General features: G+C 40.6%; 1 protein-coding gene across 12 annotated transcripts in view; it reads right to left on the bottom strand.

The window, feature by feature from the left end:
- RALYL (RALY RNA binding protein like) overlaps positions 1-21,611 on the bottom strand; it is a 566,823-nt gene that overhangs the window by 50,541 nt on the left and 494,671 nt on the right. The window lies entirely within an intron of this gene.

Here is a 21,611-nt window from a genome sequence, read left to right on the forward strand (position 1 = left end):
GTAGGAATTTAATAATGGTATATGTAGCCTTTCATTTCTGAAGAGTTAAGCTGAATCCATCTTGGGCTGGTAATTACTAAAAGCTGTTGTCAGACTGATTTTCTGTGGTCTATTTGAAGTAAACAGGAGATCTCAGTCCAGTTCTTAATGGATCCCACAAATCAACACCACAATTGGCAATTATTAGCATGTTAGTTGACAAGCTCCCCACTAATGCCAAAGATTGAAGGATCAGGGGGACTCAACTACCATCTCTGTAGTAGAGATGCTCCCATTTAAGTCAGGGCTGAGACTCATTGGAAGAAACTTATTTTGCGGCCTATGCTACATCTGCATTGGAGACAAACAGAAAACAGTCTAGAGTCTGCTTTTTGCTGGCATACTTACCATCAAGGGACAAATGTCATTAATTATTTCTTAAATTAACACATTATGGAAGCTTTCTAGGAAACCAGAAAGTGACAGAAAGCAGAAAGGAATGATAGAAAACGTAAGTTTTAACTTATTTCTGTGGTGCAGTTCACCTTTTCAAGTAGGCAAGGTCACCTCTCCACATCCTTTTTCTAAGTAAAGGTGCTTGGCAGATTGTATGGTCTCAATATATCTGATTGCAATGTAAGGATAAGGCCTTTCTCTGTAGCCATATTTTAAAGCCTGTAGCAATATTGTGAGGCCTGAAACCTAAGGATTTATCTGCAGCCAGATTGAAAGAGAGGCAGCTAGTAGCTGAAAAGCAAGGAGTCACATACTCTCATTCCATCTAAATTGCATTAAAATAGTGTGATATCAGGCTGTGAAGAAAGAGACCCAGTCCTAACACCATCCAATATCACCAGACACAGAAACAGATCTCAAGATGGTTAAAGAAAATTGAGTTTGATAGCATTTTAATCTGGCAAGAAACTACTTATAGTTGGGATTGTGAAATCCTCAGTTCCACGAGGCGTACAGATAGTTCAGAATAACTACGTAGTTCGAACTATCTAGCCTGTGCCGCGTGTAGCCGCGCGGCACGGGGTTCGCACTAGCCGGCTTTTAAAAATGGCGGAGCCGGCTTTATGCTAATGAAGCCTGGGAAATTCAAATCCCGGGCTTCGTTAGCAAGTTCGGTATGCATACATTACCCCGCTAGTTCGAACTAGCGGGGTAGTGTAGACATACCCTCTTTCTATTATTATGGTCCACGCTTTCCAATTGTTTGTTTGTATGCTGTCTGTCTTGCTTTTTAATTATTTGCCCACTGTAGAATTAATTTTGCTAGGTATAAATCAATTAATGTTTTGGGATATAATTGGTCAGGGAATTATATTAAAAGAAATTAGGATTGGTTAGTAAAATTTTAGTAAAATAGTTGTTTAAGGTATAGTTAAGGAGGTATAGCTATATAAAGTGGGCTCCAAGAAGGAGACCAGCAGAAAAAGAAAGGAAGTAAGAAAAGGAACAGAAGGAAGGAAAGACCTGGAAGAAGAACTCATCTCCAAGATATAGTTTAAGATCAGAGCTGCCAGGAATCCTCTGGATGTCAGTGACCTGTAGCAACCAGAATCTAGACAAGACTGATCCTACATGGACAACAGGGAATTTCGCCTGCCTTGTTCAGGATTGGTGAGCATGGCACTGTTTGTTGGATTTTCCAGAAATCTTTTTGATTTTCCCACAGAAATCAGAAATAGTCTATGTAAACTGTATCTCAAGAAAGTTTTGAGACAATAGCGTGGGTATTTTGCACCTTAATTTTATAGACACAGATTGGTACTTACATGTTGGACCCTCTGATTTGACTAAATGTGCATAAACACAATTGAAATATCCCGCCCTTTTGCACCAGTCATGCACCCTGTGCAGCTCTAACAGCTAATAATAAAGCATTTCCCCCTTGTCTTCATATCTTCACAGGCACAATTCAGTCTGTTCTACCTTTCAGATAAATAGCTGCCATTGAAGCTATGTATAAATTTGATAAGGGCCTCATTCCTGTATTCAGTAGAATAAAAGAGTTTCTCCAGGAACTAGTCTTAATCCACCGGTTGCATCTGTCATTAGGAAATATTTAAACTTCATATTCAAATACACATTCACAAGATGAAAATAGTTTGCCACTAAAATGTTATTGGGGGGAAGCCAGGAGCCTGGTAACCAGCCTGAATATTGAAAAAGCCACTTATGCTCCATTTTTCAAAGTGACATATGTGATGTAAGGCACTTCCCTGGGATGTGCGAGGATCAGTTTAAGCTTGTAAAGCACGCTGCAGGACACATTCTCCTCAGCAGAGGTGCTCCAGTCAGGGAAAGAGGGGATGTCAAGGACATCAGGGCTAAAGCTCTGATTCTGAGAAACAACTGGCTCTGCTGTTAGAGCTGCACAGGGTGCATGACTGGTGCAAAAGGGTGGGATCTGCAATGGAAATGTCGCCTAGAGAATGTCACATACTGCATAACTGCTAAGTATTATTATTGCTCCTATTGTGGGTATGTGCAAAATGCATGCAACAGTAGGTGACTCAGTGCTTTTAGAAACCAAGCTCTGATATGACCTGTTACCTTTCTTGTTCAAGAATCCTAAATAAATCTACTTAATGTTTCCATTCATTTTCCCCCTCCCCCTACCGGTAAACTATTTTTTCCATCTTTGATGTAATCTCCAATTTCTTACATTTTTCCCTTGGAGAATATTAAACTAAAGAAACAAAATTTTCCAGGAGCATGTGGCCTTACCATTTCCCAAGGTGTCCTTTGACTTTACAGAGCACATGAGCCCAGCCTTGATGCCTCTACAGTATTTTTATCTCAAGAGTGATGAGGTTCTGACTCTTAAAAATCTGTCCTGAATTCAGTGTATTCAGGACACTCCTGTCAAACTGTACACATACATGACTGATTATCCAATTTATTAGTAATATTGTATATGTCACAGGAGTGCCATTTACCTCGGTTTGACAAGTGCAGAAGAGGGTCATTGACAGGTGTAGGGATAAATGATGGAATTTTAGCTTTTCAAATGTTGCTACAGCAGTTCACTCAATGGCAGATTGATAAATTAAAATTATAGTTGCAGCATGAGACTTGGAAGAATAATCACCTTAGATTACAAAAATAGAAGTTCAGGAAACTTTATATGCTCTCAAGAGAAGTAGCCTGAGGGGCAATGAATGCAACCAAAAAGTACAGTTTATAAAGGATTCATTAATTGCAAGGTGACAATTTCAAAGTTTATAAAAATAACAACAAAAATCAAGAGCAGGCTCTTTCTCCCTTTATACAGTCAGAAAATGCTGATGGTAAACCATTGCAATTAAGTGGAATTTTGATCTCAGTTACACAGTGGTTACACTAATGTAGTTTTCTTGAGTTTGATGGAGGTACTTCTGATTTAAGACAGCATAATGGAGACTGGAAATAGGCTTACCATTGCTGGACAATCATAGAACTAGGAGGGACCTTGACAGGTCATCTAGTTCAGTTCCTCACACTCATGGAAGGACTAAGAATTGTTTAGACCATCCCTGACAGGTGTTTGTCTAACCTGCTCTCAAAAATCTCCAATGATGGAGATTCCATGACTTCACTAGGAAATTAATCCCAGTGTTTAGTCATCCTGACAGGAAATTTTTCCTAATGTCCAACCAAAACCTCGCTTGCTGCAATCTTTCTCATTTTAGCTTCAGAGATTAAAAAGAACAATTCTTCTGTCTCCTCCTTATAACAACCATTTATATACTTGAAAATGGTTATCATATCCCCCCTCAGCCTTCTCATTTTCAAACCTAATTTCTTAAGTCTTGCCTCAGTCATGTTTTTAGACAATATTTGGTTGTCCAATATTTTATCCTATACTATAGCACTTGTATTTTCAAAAGTGCTGTTTGCAAACAGCATACAAAATATCAACATTTATCAGCAGATAAGACTTGTTAATCCTTATTCTTAAAGAAAACCTGCACAACACCTTCAAAAGCTGAGTGTTGGGAGCTCAAATTCATAACTTTGCTATATACTAAAAATCATGGACTGAATAAGAAAAAAATCAAATCTATGGATTATTATAACAGTCTTTAACCACTTACATCCCAGTCCCCAGCATTTTGTTTTGTTTAGTTTTTCCTTCCTCCTTCCCCATGACTGCAGAGGTTTTAATAGGCCATTTCACCTTGAATAGCCTCATTGGAATATGGATTCAGTGGCATTATAGCATGCTGGTCCCAGGATATTATATAGACAAGGTAGGTGAAGTAATATCCTTTATTGGAATAATTTCTGTTGGTGAGAGAGAAACCTTCTAGCTTACAATAAGCTCAAAAGCTTGTCTCTCTCACCAGCAAAAGATGGTCTCATAAACAATATTACCCCACTCACCATTCACTCACTCAGAATATGTGTTAACTACTTATGCTAAACAACATAGTCTGCCTAATATGTAGCTATGATACTATGATGCTCTGAGTACATTTCCCAGGCCTAAAGAAGAGCTCGATCTGAGTTTGAAAGTTTCTCCCCCTCAGCAGCAGAAGTTGGTCCAGTACAAGATGTTTTCTTTCTAATATGCTGGGAACAACATGACTGCAACACTGCTTATGAGATCTTCATTGTCTAACAGTGCTATGCCATCCCTCCTTCTGAAATCTTCCACTGGCTCGCCTTCTAGTCTATCAAACCTTGTCACTGCATTCAAATCTCTGTCTTACACTTCCCCAATGTACTTTTCTGCTCTTATTTTTTCACATGAATAGCCTTTGTGTTGTCCTCCAATATATGGCAAATATAACTATGTTGTCTAATTTACAATGTAAATTGCACCTGGTAGGGAGTAAGTGTATATATGATTTATAAAATAAAGTAGTAATTGATAGCTCTTAATAATTACTGATTAATACAAAATCGTAACCACATACAATTCTTAGCTACCTCTGTGTAAAGCCAGAATAATTCAGTTGAAGTCAATAGGTCAAACTTTGTTATTTACAGACATACCTGGTTTTTTTTTTTAAGCAAAATACTCATGGGGAAAAATGTCATAATATTTTCCCATAATTCTTATCCATTAAGAACATAATATTAATACACTTTTATAATGTGCTTTATACAACAGCTGTCACACCCAGTAATATTTTAATAAATATTTTCTTCTGTTTTAATAAAGCATTCATAAATGGTATCTGGGTATACAGTGTTACCTGCTCCAGAAAAAGTGAAGATATGTCCATTATTATTAAATGCTAATAAATTCAATCTCACAATTGGAAAGACACCTTTGTCACTGTTGCTGTTTTCTGAGACATTAATCATCATGTTTCTAAGACAATCAGCCAGCCCTTCCTTGCCTGAGAAACAAAATTATGTTAACAACACTGAACACTATTGCTTGAGAAGATTAATGTACTAATATGTATATGACAATATAAGTTAGAGAAGGTTGCATTTATAATGTTTATAGCACTACAAATAAACCACACTATACTTCAGCAGTACAAAAACATCATAGAGTACATTTGCTTTTGTATAGTTTATTGAATTAAGCTATTATAATAATTTACTTCTCAGTTTTGCCTATAGCATACTGTCCTATAATCCACAAGACTCTGAAGGAAGTGAAACTATTAACGTGTCACTCTCTATTTATATATGCTCGCTGATCTTAACTCCAGTATTTTCTGTTTTCTCCACGGAAAAACACATTACCATTACTCATCAATATTGGATTTCATGGTTGTGATGTTATTTTTCTTTGAATGCTCTACACAGCAGGACAGTTTTATGGCCTATAAAGCATCAGCCAGAACATGAAATGTGTCTACCTATTGATGCCTAGATAAGGTCTAGATGAAATCAAATGGCATTTGAGCACAGATTTAAAGTATGATTATGATTAATATTTTTTATTGACTACACAAGAGAGCTTACAAGGAAACAAAGCAACTACTTCTATCAGTGTAATAGAGACAGGAACAGTTTGACTCAGAATGATGCAAAGGACCTTTGCTAATGAAGTCTGATTCTTTTTGATACATTGACTTTAGTATCCCAAAAGCTGCAGTTTAATTTCTCCTGCTTCATATCTTCCAATAACACAAAGTTCAATAGCACTAGTCAAATTATTAATTTCAAATAAATTATCCAACAGATTTAGTCCTTTTTTTCTGTTTGTGAATTGATCCTTGTTTCTGTGAATATATTCACTGTTCCTAGATATTTGACAAATAAATTATGCGAAAAAACATCAGCTTCTAGGTGGTTTGTGAACTTCTGATTGTTGTGTGTTTATTATTCAGAGGTTGTCTATGATTTGGAAATGTAACTGTTGTTTGAGCTCCCTGATTAGATGATAGGAATGAAGAGCAATTGGCACTGCTCCGGTATGAAGATTTTTACAAATAATTACTCATCCTAAAACGCATGAAAATGTTGGGTTTCACCAACACTTTTACCAATTAGTTGGTGGTTGTCTGAAGACTATGATGCCATGAGAAGCCTTGGAATGAATTTGCCACATTCAATTTCTTGCAGTATGTACACCAGTTTTTAGACCAATTCAACCAGTTCTAAAACCTAACTTCACTAGAACCAAGCCTTGGTTAACTGTAATCATGACCTTTAATAAACAAAAATGTGCTTAATGGTCTCTAAACAATATCTGCTGTTGATACCAGAGATGAAAGGTGGAGGGATCTGAAAAAATGATTTGTGTTCTGACAAGTGCCTGGCTACTAGAGGAATGATCATACATCCTTTAATTACCTATGTGAGCAAGGGCTGTAGGATCCCTGTGATGAAGTTGAGAAACCTCACACAAGCACCAAAAGGGTAAAAGAGAGCCACCTATCTGTATGTACAGTCAATTCCAAGACTGGGAGGAGAAGAAAAGGAGAGGACTTGGCTCGGTTCTGGGCTGACTGGCCTAGAGGCAGGAGTTAGGTGCCTCAGAGATGAAGGGAGCATTGCTAGTAGCTTGATGGCCAGGACAACCACTGGAGAAGATACCACTGAGTCCCTGACCAAGGGAGACTGCTACAGGGATGGAGGTGCATACAGGTTCGGTGTGAACTGTATGATTGAGACACTGTGGGGTTAGGCCCCATCAATCTCACCACTGCCCTGCACAGAGGGCAAAACACTGCTCAATGTCCACAAATGGCCACTATCTGAACTGAGCCATTATAGTCCAAACAGTCGTAAGGGCCATGTTGCAAACAGAAGGACGTAGGTAGGAAGTCACCCAGAGCAATGGACATATGCTTTTTGCAGTGAGAATCTGGCCCTTTGAGCACCGTCTTTTATATAAAGAATTTACAATGATTGTCGCTGTCTGGTGTTGACATTGAAGCACGGTTGTCAGTGAATCTGAAAAGCTAAAAGGATATCTGTGCTGTTCACACACAACAGCTGCTGCCTAGATGGATGTCTAAGAGAAGGAGAGTAAGGACACCAAAACTTAATAGAGAATCATAGCACTGGGAGGGACCTTGAGAGGCCATATAGTATAGTCATTGCACTCATGGCATGACTAAGTATTATTTAGACCAGCAGTGGGCAACCTGAAGCCCGTTGAAGTTTTATGTGTGGCCCACGAGACATTTTGTTTACTGTTGCTCACATGCAGAATTTCCATATGCCACTGATTTCCATCCACATTTTTTTCCCTAAAGTGACATGCACATAAAGCCAGGGCACACAAAGAGATGCATGCTGATTGCACACAGCAGTGACTATGGAAGCTGTGTGCTCCCTCTGCATTCAATGAAAGTACTGCAAATTCTAGGTACGCAAGCACAGTTAGTAAAACTACTCTAACCTGAGAGACTGTCTTGATTAAGACAATCTTGTGGCCCACTGAGATGAAGGAGGGACACTCATGCAACTGCCTCACTAACTTAGGTTGCCCATTGCTGACCTAGACCATCCCTGACATTAATTTATATAACCAGATTTTTAAGAGTAGGAATGATGGAGACACCAGAACTTCTTTAGGCAATTTATTCCCCTGTGTAACAACTTTGATAGTTAGGAAGTTTTTCCTAATATCCAACTGAAATGGCCCTTGCTGGAGTATAAGACCGTTGCTTTTTCTCCTATCCTTAGAGGTTAAAGAGAACAATTCTCCTTTCCCCCTTAAACTTTTCTGTGCTTGAAAACTGTTATCATGTTGCCCTTAATTCTTCTCTTCTCCAGACTAAAAACACATTTTTTCAATTGTCTCCTGTAGGTAATGTTTTCTAAACCTTTAATAATTTTTGCTGCTATTCTCTGGACTTTTTCCAATTTATCAACATCTTTCCTGAAATGTGGCTCTTATAATTGGACACAATACTCTTGCTGAGGCCTAATCAGTGCGGAATGGAGCAGAAGAATTACTTCTGGGCTGCGTCTAGACTGGCATGATTTTGCGCAAAATCTTGCCGCCTGTTTACACTGGCAACTAGTATTTGTGCAGGAACACTGACTTCGTAATGTACAACATCAGTGGTTCTTGCACAAATATCCTGACGCTCCCGCTCAGGGATAAGCCCTTTTGTACAAGTATTCTTGCGCAAGAGGGTCAGTGTAGACAGCAATGTTAATTTCTTGCCCAAGAAAACCCGATGGCTAAAATGGCCATCGGCGCTTTCTTGCGCAAGAGAGCGTCTACATTGGCACGGATGCTTTTGTGCAAAAGCAAATCTTTTGCACAAAGGTACATGCCAGTATAGACGCTCTCTTGCGCAAATACTTTTAACGGAAAATTTTTTCCGTTAAAAGTATTTGCGCAAAATCATGCCAGTCTAGATGCAGCCCTGATGTCTTGCTTACACCACTTAGGCTAATACATTCCAAAATGACATTTGTTTTTTTATAACAATGTTATACTGTTGACTAATATTTAGCTTGTGATTCACTATGACGCCCAGGTCCCTTTCTCCGTCCAAAGCTATCATTTCCCTGAATGTGCACAAATGATTGTTCCTTTCCAAGTGGAGTATTTGCATTTGTCCTAATTAGAGATTTCATGTGCACTCCATCCTGAAGTTCTGATTCTGAACAAAAGGCCTCTTATTAAAATCAGTGAGAGTTTTGCCTCAGTCAGGACTGTGTGATAAGGCTCTAAATATAATTGCTGTTGCTTGTTGAATAAAGGTGAGGGGTGGGCTTATGTTAACTGAATTGTAAAACATTCAACAATTTCCCTGCAACTGATCATTTAAATAAATGGTGCTCCATCTCATTAGTTAAAATATTGGCATCATGGCATATCCTAATTGTTTTTAAAATTTTAATTAGCGTAATCCTACAGTGTGTATAGTTACTGCAATTAAACAATAAGATAATGCAGGATATGAATTTCTATATAGGTGTTCTAAATGTTCATCATGAGGCTACTGAGAGAGTGTAATTAAATACAACGTGTGGCTTGTTACACCAGAACACTCAAGCTACAGTTTATAAAATGGCACAGAGTAAATGTCATAAAAATTATTCTTGTAAAGATGTAACACATTCTACAAAGGGAAAGCTCTGACTTATTCAGACTGTAACAATCTGGCTAATCGGCAACACAAGCCACCAACCACCCATCATCCATTGTGTAACTCTCTGCCCTGCCTGTTCATTCAGCACAGAAGCCCAATTTCCAGGTGATCATCCGGATTCAAAAGTGATTCACTTTTTTTGATTGTATCCCTTTGGTATTTATGGTCGTGCCAATTTTCTTCCACAGTTTGATCTGAGGAAGTGGGTCTGGCCCACGAAAGCTCATCATCTAATAAACCATCTTATTAGTTTTTAAAGTGCTGCATAGTCCTGTCTTTTTTTTCAGCAAGACCAGACTAACACGGCTACATCTCTATTACTATTCTAAATGTTAATACAGTACTATATACTGAAAAAATGAAAATACAGATGAAAATCTGAATGTGTATTTACTGTGTGTCCAAACCTGAAAGTGCAGGCTCTTGTCTTACAAGGCTGGGTCCAGATCCAGCCTTGTGCAGTCCAGGTGCAGGGGGTCATAGCACTGCTCCAGTTTGCTGAAAGGTCCCTGTATGACAGAAGGACCGACAGGCCTATTTTCAAAGAGTGGCCCTGTGACCTCATGTGCCTGTTTGCACACTACTTAGGTTGAGAGCCCTTTCAAATGGGGGCCTGGAACAAACTGCTCTGGCCCCCAAATGCTATCCTTGCTAGTGGTGCACAGCTGAAGGTGCTGCTTTGCTCCTAAATTCTCTCCTCCCCTGGGTTTTCCTTCAGAAACTCCACACACATTGCAGTTTCCCCTCCCCAGATTTCATTCCCTGCCTCAGCTCTGCCATCATCTTCTGACATTCATCTTATGGTACTTGTTTAGGTACTAGTAACAGACACCCCCAACCATGGGTCTCTGTATCCTGTGAAACTGTGTTCCCTCAGCCACTGCATTTGTGGTATCTGTCTGTATGTGAATCTGGGGAACCCTAAATGTGTCCTCACAGAGCACCCTGTGTAAAGATGTTTTACTTCCTGTGAAGCCCAGAAAGCTTGATAGGTAGCAGGAGATATTCAATAAGTTTTCCAATGTCTGCAACAAAATAGGCTGCGTCAAGGCCAGTGGGCAGAAAAGATGAAGCAAGAAACCCTCCTGCATAGGTGGTTCTAGGATCCATACATCTAGCATGTTACTGTGCAACAGATTAGACATTAACCAAGAGTTTAAAAAAGCAACTTCCCTACTGCTTCCAGAGAAACCGTGATGGTGGTATTGGGTAACAGAAGCGAACGAGACAGAACAAAAGAAGGGGGGGAAAAAGAGAAAGGCAAATGGAATAAAACCAGGAGAGGGAAAAGAGATCTCATGGTCTATTGCTTCTCTCAATTAAAGTGCAACACAACTAATGATTTTAAGGTCAGAGCTGAAAAGGGATTTCTTAGGGCAGTGGTTCTCCCAAAGGGAGTCATCATCCTCTTTGAACAGGGTTGCTGAGGCTGGCTTCAGTTTGATGGGGCTCGGAGCTGAAACTCATCCTCTTTACCCAGGGTTGAAGCCAAAGCTCAAGGGCTTCAGCCCTGGGTGGCTGGTCTAAGATTGCAAGTCTCCTGCCTGGAGTTGAAGCTCTTGAGCATCAGGTTTGTCTCCCGACCCACAGTGGTGGGGCTTGGACTTCTTCCCCACCTGGGTAGTGCTGCTAGAGCAGGCTCAGGCTTTGGTTCCCCCTCTTTTGGTTGGAAAGTAATTTGTATTGTCATAGTGGCAGAGCAATGAAGTTTGAGAACCCCTTTCTTAGGGTGCATATTCGGTCGCTAATAAACATTGACGGAATTAGAAAAAGGTCATCTTGCCCAAAGTATTAGTCTTTTCTCTCTCTGACGAAAACATTGGGGCAATATCAGTATTCAGGGCTGCTAACGGAGTCGGGGAGGCAAGGGGGGATAGCTACAAAAGAGCCCAGCAATTTAAAGGGCTCAGGGCTCCAGCTGCTGCTGCTGTGATGAAGCGGTGACTGCCAGGAGCTCTGGGCCCTTTAAACCACTGCTGGAGCCCTGGGCATTCTGAAGGGCTGTTTAGGGGAATCTAGCCCCAACACTTCCACCAAATCCATGCCCCTTCCAGGGACCCAGAGCCGGCCCGCCTGCGCCTAGTCTATCTTCACCCCTGCTATGGTTATTCAGACTGTGGCTGAGTAACAATAAATAAGCTGGAGTCTCTACGGAGAGATGAGATGAGATGAGAATACCTGAAGACTGACAGAGGCAGTAATTGGAAATGGAGCTGCACCCTTTCTATCTGCTTCTCAGTAATCTCAGATTTGCAGGAAGCTCTTCGAGCAAAGAGTGATAGGAACCAGTATGAGTATGACAGTTAGGGTGGTGTGTGGATTAGATGATTATTTAAGAATCTTAATTAGCCTGATAGGAAACAGAGAATATTAAATCTTGTGAAAAGCTAAGGGGAAAGTTGTCTATCCATTAAAACTCTTTAAAAGTATAGCATAGTGGTTTGCACATTTTTCCATTCAAGGACCTTCCTTCTGTATTAGCCCCCAACCCAGCTTTCTGGGATCTAGCTATACCTCCTTCTTATCTTTTAATAGATATTTTAGAAACGTACATCTGTCTGTCTGTTCATCCATATATGAGTCTGTTTGTTCAAGAACTCTTCCTAAATGGTAAGAGCTAGGACTGCCAAATTTGTGGCTTCCTCTTATCCTAACAAAGCAAGGTCAGGGTTTGGTTGTGCCAGGATAATGGGATGTGCATGGAATTTGATTGTTTCTCATAAAATGGAAAAGGTAGGGGTATGGTAGGAAGGACAGTTATACAGCAAGAATGACTACAGGAGGCAGCAAGGGAACAGGGACAGTTATAACCCCATTGGGCCAGCAGGGAGCAAGGGAGGAGAAATGGACAGCTATCTACTAAATATTATTATATTCAAGCATGTGCTCCCTCCTCTCACCACACCAATGGCCCTGAGAACATTACTCAGACAGAGCAGATGCCCCCAGGTAAGAATGTGAGAAAGGGCTGTAGAATTTGCTAAGTTTTTAACTCTTACGTTTAAAAGCTGCCAACCCCTACTGTTTTCCCCTCTTCTCATGGGAAGTAGTTTCCCCATTCACAGTTAAAAGCTAAAGTGGAGCACCATGGATAGCCCCCATGGACTAACCCCTACCATCAGCAAGTCAGGGGTTAGGTCTTTGTGACATTGCTATTGAATAATCTTGCTATTCTGCCATGGCATTCTTATTCTGCTCCATGCTGTCTGTATTAACACTTGTTTAAAGAATTAATGAACCTGAACAAAAGAACCTGTATGGAAAAATAGAAAGATCTGGCTGGAATACTAATCAAAGAAAATGTTTTATTCATAAAGGGACTGGTTGCTCTTTGAGATGGGAATTAAAAATACACAATGTTTCCTCTGGAAGAGTTTTCTCCAAATATTTCTGAGGGGTGAGATTTGAGTCCTGGTTGATTATAGGATGACTATGAGCTGCCATTGTGACATGGCCGTGAAAAAGGCTAATACGGTCTTGGGATGTATTAGGCGAGGTATTTCCAGTAGGGATAAGGAGGTGTTAGTGCCATTATACAAGGCATTGGTGAGACCCCATTTGGAATACTGTGTGCAGTTCTGGTCTCCCATGTTTAAGAAGGATGAATTCAAACTGTAACAGGTACAAAAAAGGGCCACTAGGATGATCCGAGGAATGGAAAACCTGTCTTATGAAAGGAGACTTAAGGAGCGTGGCTTGTTTACCTTAACCAAAAGAAGGCTGAGGGGGGACATGATTGCACTCTTTAAATATATTAGAGGGATAAATACCAGGGAGGGAGAGGAATTATTTAAGCTTAATACCAATGTGGACACAAGAACAAATGGATATAAGCTGGCTAGTAGGAAGTTTAGACTTGAGATTAGACGAAGGTTTCTAACCATTAGAGGAGTGAAGTTCTGGAACGGCCTTCCAAGGGAAGTAGTGGGGGCAAAAGATCTATCTGGTTTCAAGATTAAACTAGATGGGTTTATGAAGGGGATGGTTTGATGAGATAACATGATCTTGGTAACTAATTGACCATTCATTATCAGTGGGAAATAGGTCAATGGAGGGATGATAGGAGTTACTATAGAGAACTTTCTGGGTGTCCGGCTGGTGAGTCTTGCCCACATGCTCAGGGTTTAGCTGATCACCATATTTGGGGTCGGGAAGGAATTTTCCTCCAGGGTAGATTGGCAGAGACCCTGGGGCTACGTCTACACTGGCCCCTCTTCCGGAAGGGGCATGTAAATTTCACGAGTCGTCGTAGGGAAATCCGCGGGGGATTTAAATATCCCCCGCGGCATTTAAATAAAAATGTCCGCCGCTTTTTTCCGGCTTTTAAAAAAGCCGGAAAAGAGCGTCTAGACTGGCCCCGATCCTCCGGAAAAAGTGCCCTTTGAAGTAGGAATAAGACCCTCCGGAAAAGGGCACTTTTTCCGGAGGATCGGGGCCAGTCTAGACGCTCTTTTCCGGCTTTTTTAAAAGCCGGAAAAAAGCGGCGGACATTTTTATTTAAATGCCGCGGGGGATATTTAAATCCCCCGCGGATTTCCCTACGACGACTCGTGAAATTTACATGCCCCTTCCGGAAGAGGGGCCAGTGTAGACGTAGCCTGGAGGTTTTACGCCTTCCTCTGTAGCATGGGGTACAGATCACATCTGGAGTATTCTCTGCATCTTGTGGTCTTCAAAGTATTTGAAGGCTTCAATATCTGAGATATAGGTGAGAGGATTATTCTAGGAGGGGTGGGTGAGAGTCTGTGGCCTGCACTGTGCAGGGGGTCGGACTTGATGATCATAATGGTCCCTTCTGACCTTAAAGTCTATGAGTCTATGAGTTCCTCAGAACTCAAGAATCCATGGGGCACCTAGATGATCTACAGAAGACCGTGTACTTCAAAACAGGTTTTGGAATCCTTCCTTTTAAGGTCCTTTGTAAAATATCTCCAGATGGGCTGAATTGCAGCCCGGGCTTCCTCTGCTGAGGGTGCATAACATAGAGGCAAGCTGCAAAAAGTTAACACTAAGGCTCACACTTCATTAATTCTTATCTGAATTCCCAGTGGGCTCAAGTTTGTGAAGTTGAGGATAATTAACATGTGTCTCAGCCTTCCTTTCTCCTGTTCCTTACCCATGTGTAGATCCCTGGATTCCCAGAGCTTCCTCCATGGACTCTTTAATGGGATAAAATGATGCAAGACAGAAAATTAAGTCCCTGATCCATGCAGCTAAGAGCAGACCTATGCTAAAATACCAGAGACACATTCTCTACTAGGTTGGGTTTTGTTTTTGTTATTGTTTAGCAATATTTGCAAAAGTCACTAGAGAAGGAAATGCAAAATTAAAATAAAGATTATTTAGTAGGACTGTCTGTTGATACAATAAATGAATAAGCAGGTTACATTAGCCAACACTAAACATGCTACTTACATTTCAGCACAGATTATTATATATCACTCTAGTCTAAAGCAAATGGGCAGGATGTATAATTCCATTTCTGAGTTGTGTTCTATAGCTAAACTACAGATTGGAGATGAAATATATATGTCTTAGAAATGTGCAAAAATTGCAAAGGCATGGTTTCAAATTATGCAGTATATGCAGGACTTGTAGTGGATTTATTTAATTCAGAAGCATGCATTATAAATAACGCTGAAAGATTTTATATTAAACAAGCATCAAATAAAACCTTTAGAAACTGCTCTGTCAGTAGCAAGACTGAGGATTTTATGTAGCTTGACAGTACTGTAAGGAAATATAGATATGTGAAGGAGTGGGGGGAGGGAGCAAAAACCTCTATTGGCCCTTAGGCAAGGTAGGAGCATGCCAGCTCTGTGCTCCCAGAAGGGGCAAAGCAAAGGAAAAGGGAAAGGGCTGAGAGCAGCCAGTCCTCAGTGCACTGTCATGGCCCCCAGACAGACCTCAGTGCTGTTTGGAGCGTGGCGCCTGCCCCTGCAGCCCTTAGCCCAGCCCGGAGCATGGTGCTCTAGCAGCAGTTTAAAGACCCAGGGCTCCAGCCACCAGTGCTGCTACTACTGTGGCAGTGGTGGCAGCCGGAGTCCTTGGCCCCTTTTAATCACCAGGCTCGGAAGCAACTCCCCCCCTTTTCCCTCTCCCTGTTGGTAGACCTGTGAGGGAGCAAGTTTACAGCAGGAATTGGCACTGCTTGTTTAAAAGTATCTTAAAACAATTCCAATTTTTGTATTATGAACTGTAGTAGGGTTGCCAGATGACTTAAAAAAAATACCGGACTCACTTGATCTCAGATGGGGGGGCTGGCCAGGCGGGGAGCGGGGCTGGCCAGGAGGAGGTCGGGGGGAGTGAGGCTGGTCAGGGAAGATTGGGGGAGAGGGGAGGGAATGGCTGACAGGAAGCAGGGCTGGCTGGGAGGGGATTGCGGAGGGAGCGGGGCTGGCCACGGGAGTTCGGGTTAGGGGGGGAGAACTGGCTGGGAGGGAGTTGGGGGGGAGCGGGGCTGGCCGGGGCATATTGGGGGTGGGGAACCGGACGACAGGAAGCAGGGCTGGCTGGGAGGAGGCTGGGGAGAGTGGGGCTGGCTGGGGGGAATGAGCCAGAGGGGAGGGGGGGGAGAAACCAGCTGGTGGGGAGCGTGGCTGGCCCAGGCACATGCAGATCCCGGGGTGTTGCCCATCCTGCGCATGGTACCGGCAGGGCACACTGGCGAGTCCGGCCCCAGGGAGTCCATTGCACTCCGGCTCCGCCCCCACCACCCTCCTCTCTACTGTGTAGTTGCGTACTGCTTGGCTGGTAGACACAGTCACGCAGTGTGAACGTGTCTACCAGCCAGGCAGTATGCAACTACGTATTGATATTCATGATAATAATAACATGTAATTAGAAAATACCGGACGTTTATATGTCCGGTATTTTCTCAATTTGTTTCCCGGACAGAAAGCTCAAATACTGGACTGTCCGGTTCAAAACCAGACACCTGGCAACCCTAAATTGTAGTCACCTACACTGGGGGGTAGCAAGGTGATTATGCTAAAGCAGAACAAGGCTCTCTTCTATTTCTGGAATATGGTGTCTACGCATGGAGTTATTCAGGAATAATTACTTTGCACCTCGTACATATCTTGATCCTAATTAACTGTCAGGTGTAAACAATGCCTAACAAATTCTGACCACTAACTCAATTCACATCCCATTTCATCCCACCCCTTGTCCACTTTCCCCATCCTCTGATCATTCCTCTTCCAAATTTGTAACATTTAGCATACATGACTTAGCTTGAAAAAAGATCTGAAATATCAGCAGTTTGGATTTGATTTTTTTAACCATCTACACAAAAGGAGGAGAAATAGCTTGAATCTTAGCTGACAAGATATTTAAAGCAAATGGATTTGCAAAGCCAAGCACAGTGAAAAGCTACTGCCTACTTATCAAGGAACAAACCTATTCTGTGCAGCTGGCAGGGGCTGAAAGTCATAAAAAAATATCAGCTGTATTTCTCACTCTTCCTTTCATATTCCTTCTGAATGGTAGCCAAATGTGACTTATTAAATGGCAGCAAATGAGGCACAATTTTTTGGCAGTAGGGGAATTAATCATTGTAACAATTTACCCAGAGTTGTGAAGGAATTTTTTTAATCAAGACTGGATGTTTTTCTAAGAAAATATGCTCTAGATCAAGCAAGGATTAATTCAGGGAAGTTCAATGGTCTCAGTAATAAAGGAGATCAGGCTAGATGATCACAGTGTCCCTTCTGATTGGAATAATCACAGCTCCTTTGTTCAGGAGATGTAGGGACTATTGACCACATGTACTCCAGCTTGCAAACTGCCTCAGGAGGGAGGTGAGGGGATGGAGGAAATGGGCATCATTCTCCTTCACATTTGCCCATGGAAAAGGCCATGCTGGGAAATGGGAATAAACATCACACCATGTTAAGGGCTTGTCTGCATGGAGACACTCAGGAAAGTTAATCCAAATTAATTTTCAAAGTGGATTAAAATAAACAGAAAAAAGAGTTTGCCTACATTGTGTGGTAATGTATACTGCAGGTGTATGATTTCTAAAGCAAACTATATATAGCTGGCTAATAGGAAACATACTGGCACATGCTAAAAGTTCTCGAGGGCTTGAAACAATGACGTGTAGTCCAAACTTCTAGTGCATGCCAACAGGATTTACACAGACCAATTAATGCTCAACATATCAGAGCATTTTAAAAGTCAGATCCTGTAGTGCACGTTGCTGCACTATGTAACACGTCCTATGGCTACTGTTATTTTGAATAAGAATTGGTCGACATTAAGAAATTAGCTCACTAAGAATAGATACCTCACTCAGGGGTGTGAACAATCCACTCCCCCTAATGACACAGTTAAACCAATCTAGGCCCTGGTATATACAGTGCTAGGTTGATGGAAAAACTCTCAAATTGATGCAGCTGCCATCTCCCAGAGAGGTGGATTACCTATGCCTACAGGAGAAGCCCTCCTGTATCAATATAAAACGTATCTTCACTGAAACACTACAACAGCACAGCTGCAGCATTTTAACTGTAGACAAGCCCTAAATTCCTCATGGGGGCTTAAAGTGGCATAACTACACTTCTCTAAATTCACACCATTACTTAATTCAGATTAATTTTTCTGACTGCCCCCATTGTAGATAAGCATATGAGACAAGTTCTATGCTCACCATAGCTCCCATTGGGGCAGTACAGCTCCTCATCACTTTTACACTCATCTCCAGGAAAGTGCCACCATTAGCCTTGGCATGTAGGCTGCTACATTTAATATTGCTTTGCACTAGCATGTGCAGACACACACACACAATCATGAAGAACCTTACTGGTCCTTAGCCTAGACTCTGCAATAATAATATTAACAATACAAATGTATAATTATCATCTGCTACCAGTCAAATGAAAAGGTGCGAGCAAGTCTCCACTGCATCAGGGAGATAAATGAAAAGCTGACTTGCAGAACAAATCATGTGTTGGCATCCACAGTTAATTTAGATAGCTGCTTTGGCCTACTCTAAATGTAAGGGACATTATAGGGGTGCACATGTGCTATTCTAATTAAGATTGAACAAGCAGTTCTGTGACAAGCACTTAATGTAATTTCAAGGGTTTATAGCAGCAATGGGAAACCTAGAGTAGTGCATGGGCCACATGAGTTGCCCCCCTTCATCTCACTCACTAGGCCTCAAGATTGTCTTAATCAAGACAGACTCTTGGGATAGCTTTGCTAACAGTACCGGTGTACCTAGAATTTGTGGGGTGTGCTGATTAAATCATAGCAATGTTTTGACTGAATGCAAAGGGAGTATGCGGCTCTCACGGTCAATGTGTGCAATCAGGAAGCACCTCACTTCATGTGCCCTGGCTTTATGTGCATGTCACTTCAGTAATATCTGTAGGAAAAAACCCGATGTGGATGGAAATCAGTGGAATCTGGCAACCCTGCGAATGAGCAACAGTAAACAAAATGTCTCACGTGCCACAATAGAACTTTGATGAGCTGCATGTGGCCTACTGGCTACAGGTTGCCCACCACTGGTTTAGAGCATTAACTATCATTCTGGGTTGAAACCTGCAATCGAAGGTCTCAACAGAGGAACAAAATATGAGCAAGTTAAAACAAAAATCATTTTGCAATTCGGTGGAGTAAATCCATGATTCGGCACTAAGGAGAACTACTTGCTCAGGCCAATGGGTCAACAAGTCTGCTTCTTCCTGGTTACACAGGGAAAGGCAAAAGGCAAATACATAGGCAAGGATGTTTCAGATGAGGGAAGTGTTTGCATTTTGACACAGGCTAATTACAATGGAGCAAGACAATGCCTTATTAACAGACATGCCCCAGACAACCCACTGCACAGGTCTGCACAGAGCCTGGGTTTCCTCGGAGGTAGCTAGTTTGGGCAACAAAATCATAGACCCACTATGTTGTGTTGTGGGGTGGGGGGCAAATGAACTCTGCAGAGTGGTGGCTAAAATAAATGCAGTATTGTCAACTTCAAGCATCCAAAATAATGAGATTGGCTCCCAAAATAATGAGATTCAAAATAATTAATTATAAGATATTTTTCTTTATCTTCCTTCTGATTTTTAAGCCTCTGTGGCACACTTGTGCCAAGTTTCATTTTTTTAATACAACCACAAGGGATATAAACATATTTTTAAACGAAAATAGAGATTTTTATGTAATCACCTGTCTTCAGGAGCAGGACTTTGAGAAAAATTCCAAATATTGTAATAATTGATAAACTGTGAGAATTAGCAACACAAGTTGATGACATAATTCATTTAGTCATTTCAAATTATGTTAGTGCAAGAGAAAACACAAAAATTAAAAAATATTTTAGTCACTTAGGGTGTCTACACTGCACCTGTAGCTTGAAATAAGCTATGCAATTTGAGCTACACAAATTGTATAGCTTATTTCGAGTTAATTTCGAAATAAAGCACTATTCCAAAACAACCCTTACTCCTCATGGAATGAAGTTTACAGGGATGTCGGAATAACGAGCCCGTTATATTTTGAAATATCAGTCTTGCTCAAAATACACAGAATAGCTATTTAGGGATACCGGAAGTATCCTACAATAGCTCTGCAGTGTAGATGTAGCCTTAGATTATGTCTACACAGCAGGGCTAAAGTCGAATTAAGCTATACAACTTTAGCTATGTCAATTGCGTAGTTTAAGTTGAAATAGCTTAATTCGGCTTTTTGTGCTGTTTTATACAGCAGGAAGTCGAAGGAAGAACACTCTTCCTTCAACTTCCCTTACTTCTCGAGAGATGAGGGTTACATGAGTCGGAGTAAGAATTCCTTCAGTTCGACATTATTTCAGAATAAAGGGTTGGAGTGTAGACACGCATTTTGTTATTTCAGAACAACATCAGTTATTCCAAAATAATGCAGTGTAGACGTACTGTTAGACATTTCTGAGCACCTACAAAAAATTATTAAAAGAAAAAAAAGTATGCAATTAATTCAAGATATGACCAACAAATCTTTACTTTATATGACAGGCACAAAGAAAGATTAGGCATAATCTTGCATACATTCATGTATGTAACTTTATTCCTGCAATACTGCTATTTTCATAATTGATGCTCACATGAGTTTGGCTACTCATGGAGAGAAATGTTTGCAAATTCTGGTCCCTTTTTTCATTAAACTTTTGACTCCATAACTAACATGTTACTCTTGTTTGCTTTTACATATACAGGTTATATGGAACATTCTTTAATCCTTGGTTTTATACTATGGTTTGTAGGCTATGGATCATTTATTTTCCCAGATAAGCTTTTACCAGACTATTTTTCATCAGGACCCTTTCTCTGTGGTATATATTCTTAGCAGTATACAATACTACAGTTTTGAGGACTGAGAAATGAGGAAAAAGCATGAGGGAATGTGAGGAGTCCAAGAACACAGAACAGGATAGAAAAAAACAAGAAGAGTGAAGTGGAAATAAGAAAGAGAAACAGTGTGTTACAGTAGATTTAGGGAAAAGTGACAATGATACAGAGAAGAGTTCAGCTGTGACTCAAAAATAAAATATTAATGCGTACCTTTGTGATATACAAACATAGGTGCATTTACCATGTGAGTACTCTTTTCCAGAATACAACATATTTCAACAGATGAATTAATAGCTTGAATTAACAAAATATGAAAATTGGTGACAATGTATGTGAAGTTACAAGTTTTATAACTGTTTTAATAGACAAACCCATATATACATGCTTCATAAGCTTGAAAAGATCTGATTTTATATTTTATAAATCTGAATGAAAAATACCAAGTTGATAAAAATATTTGTAAATTTTTGCATTAGCAGTGACATTTTAAAAACAGCATGTTCATTGTACTGAAAATACTGTCAACATTCATATTAAATTAATACACTTTGATAATATGCAATTCATATTAACTGAAAGAACAAAAACAACTACTAATACAACTGTGCAGCAACTAACATATATGTAAATTTTCCTCTGTTCATTTCAGTTAATCAACAAAGACAAAACATTTATTGTTATTTTTGGGTGGAAGGAGAAATAAATAATTGCTGACATTTATAGATTAAAATTGATGCTTTCGAAGCTTAGATACATAATGAATGACATTTACGTGAGGGAA

Source organism: Pelodiscus sinensis, chromosome 2 (assembly GCF_049634645.1).
Source record: "Pelodiscus sinensis isolate JC-2024 chromosome 2, ASM4963464v1, whole genome shotgun sequence".
NCBI lineage: Eukaryota > Metazoa > Chordata > Testudines > Trionychidae > Pelodiscus > Pelodiscus sinensis.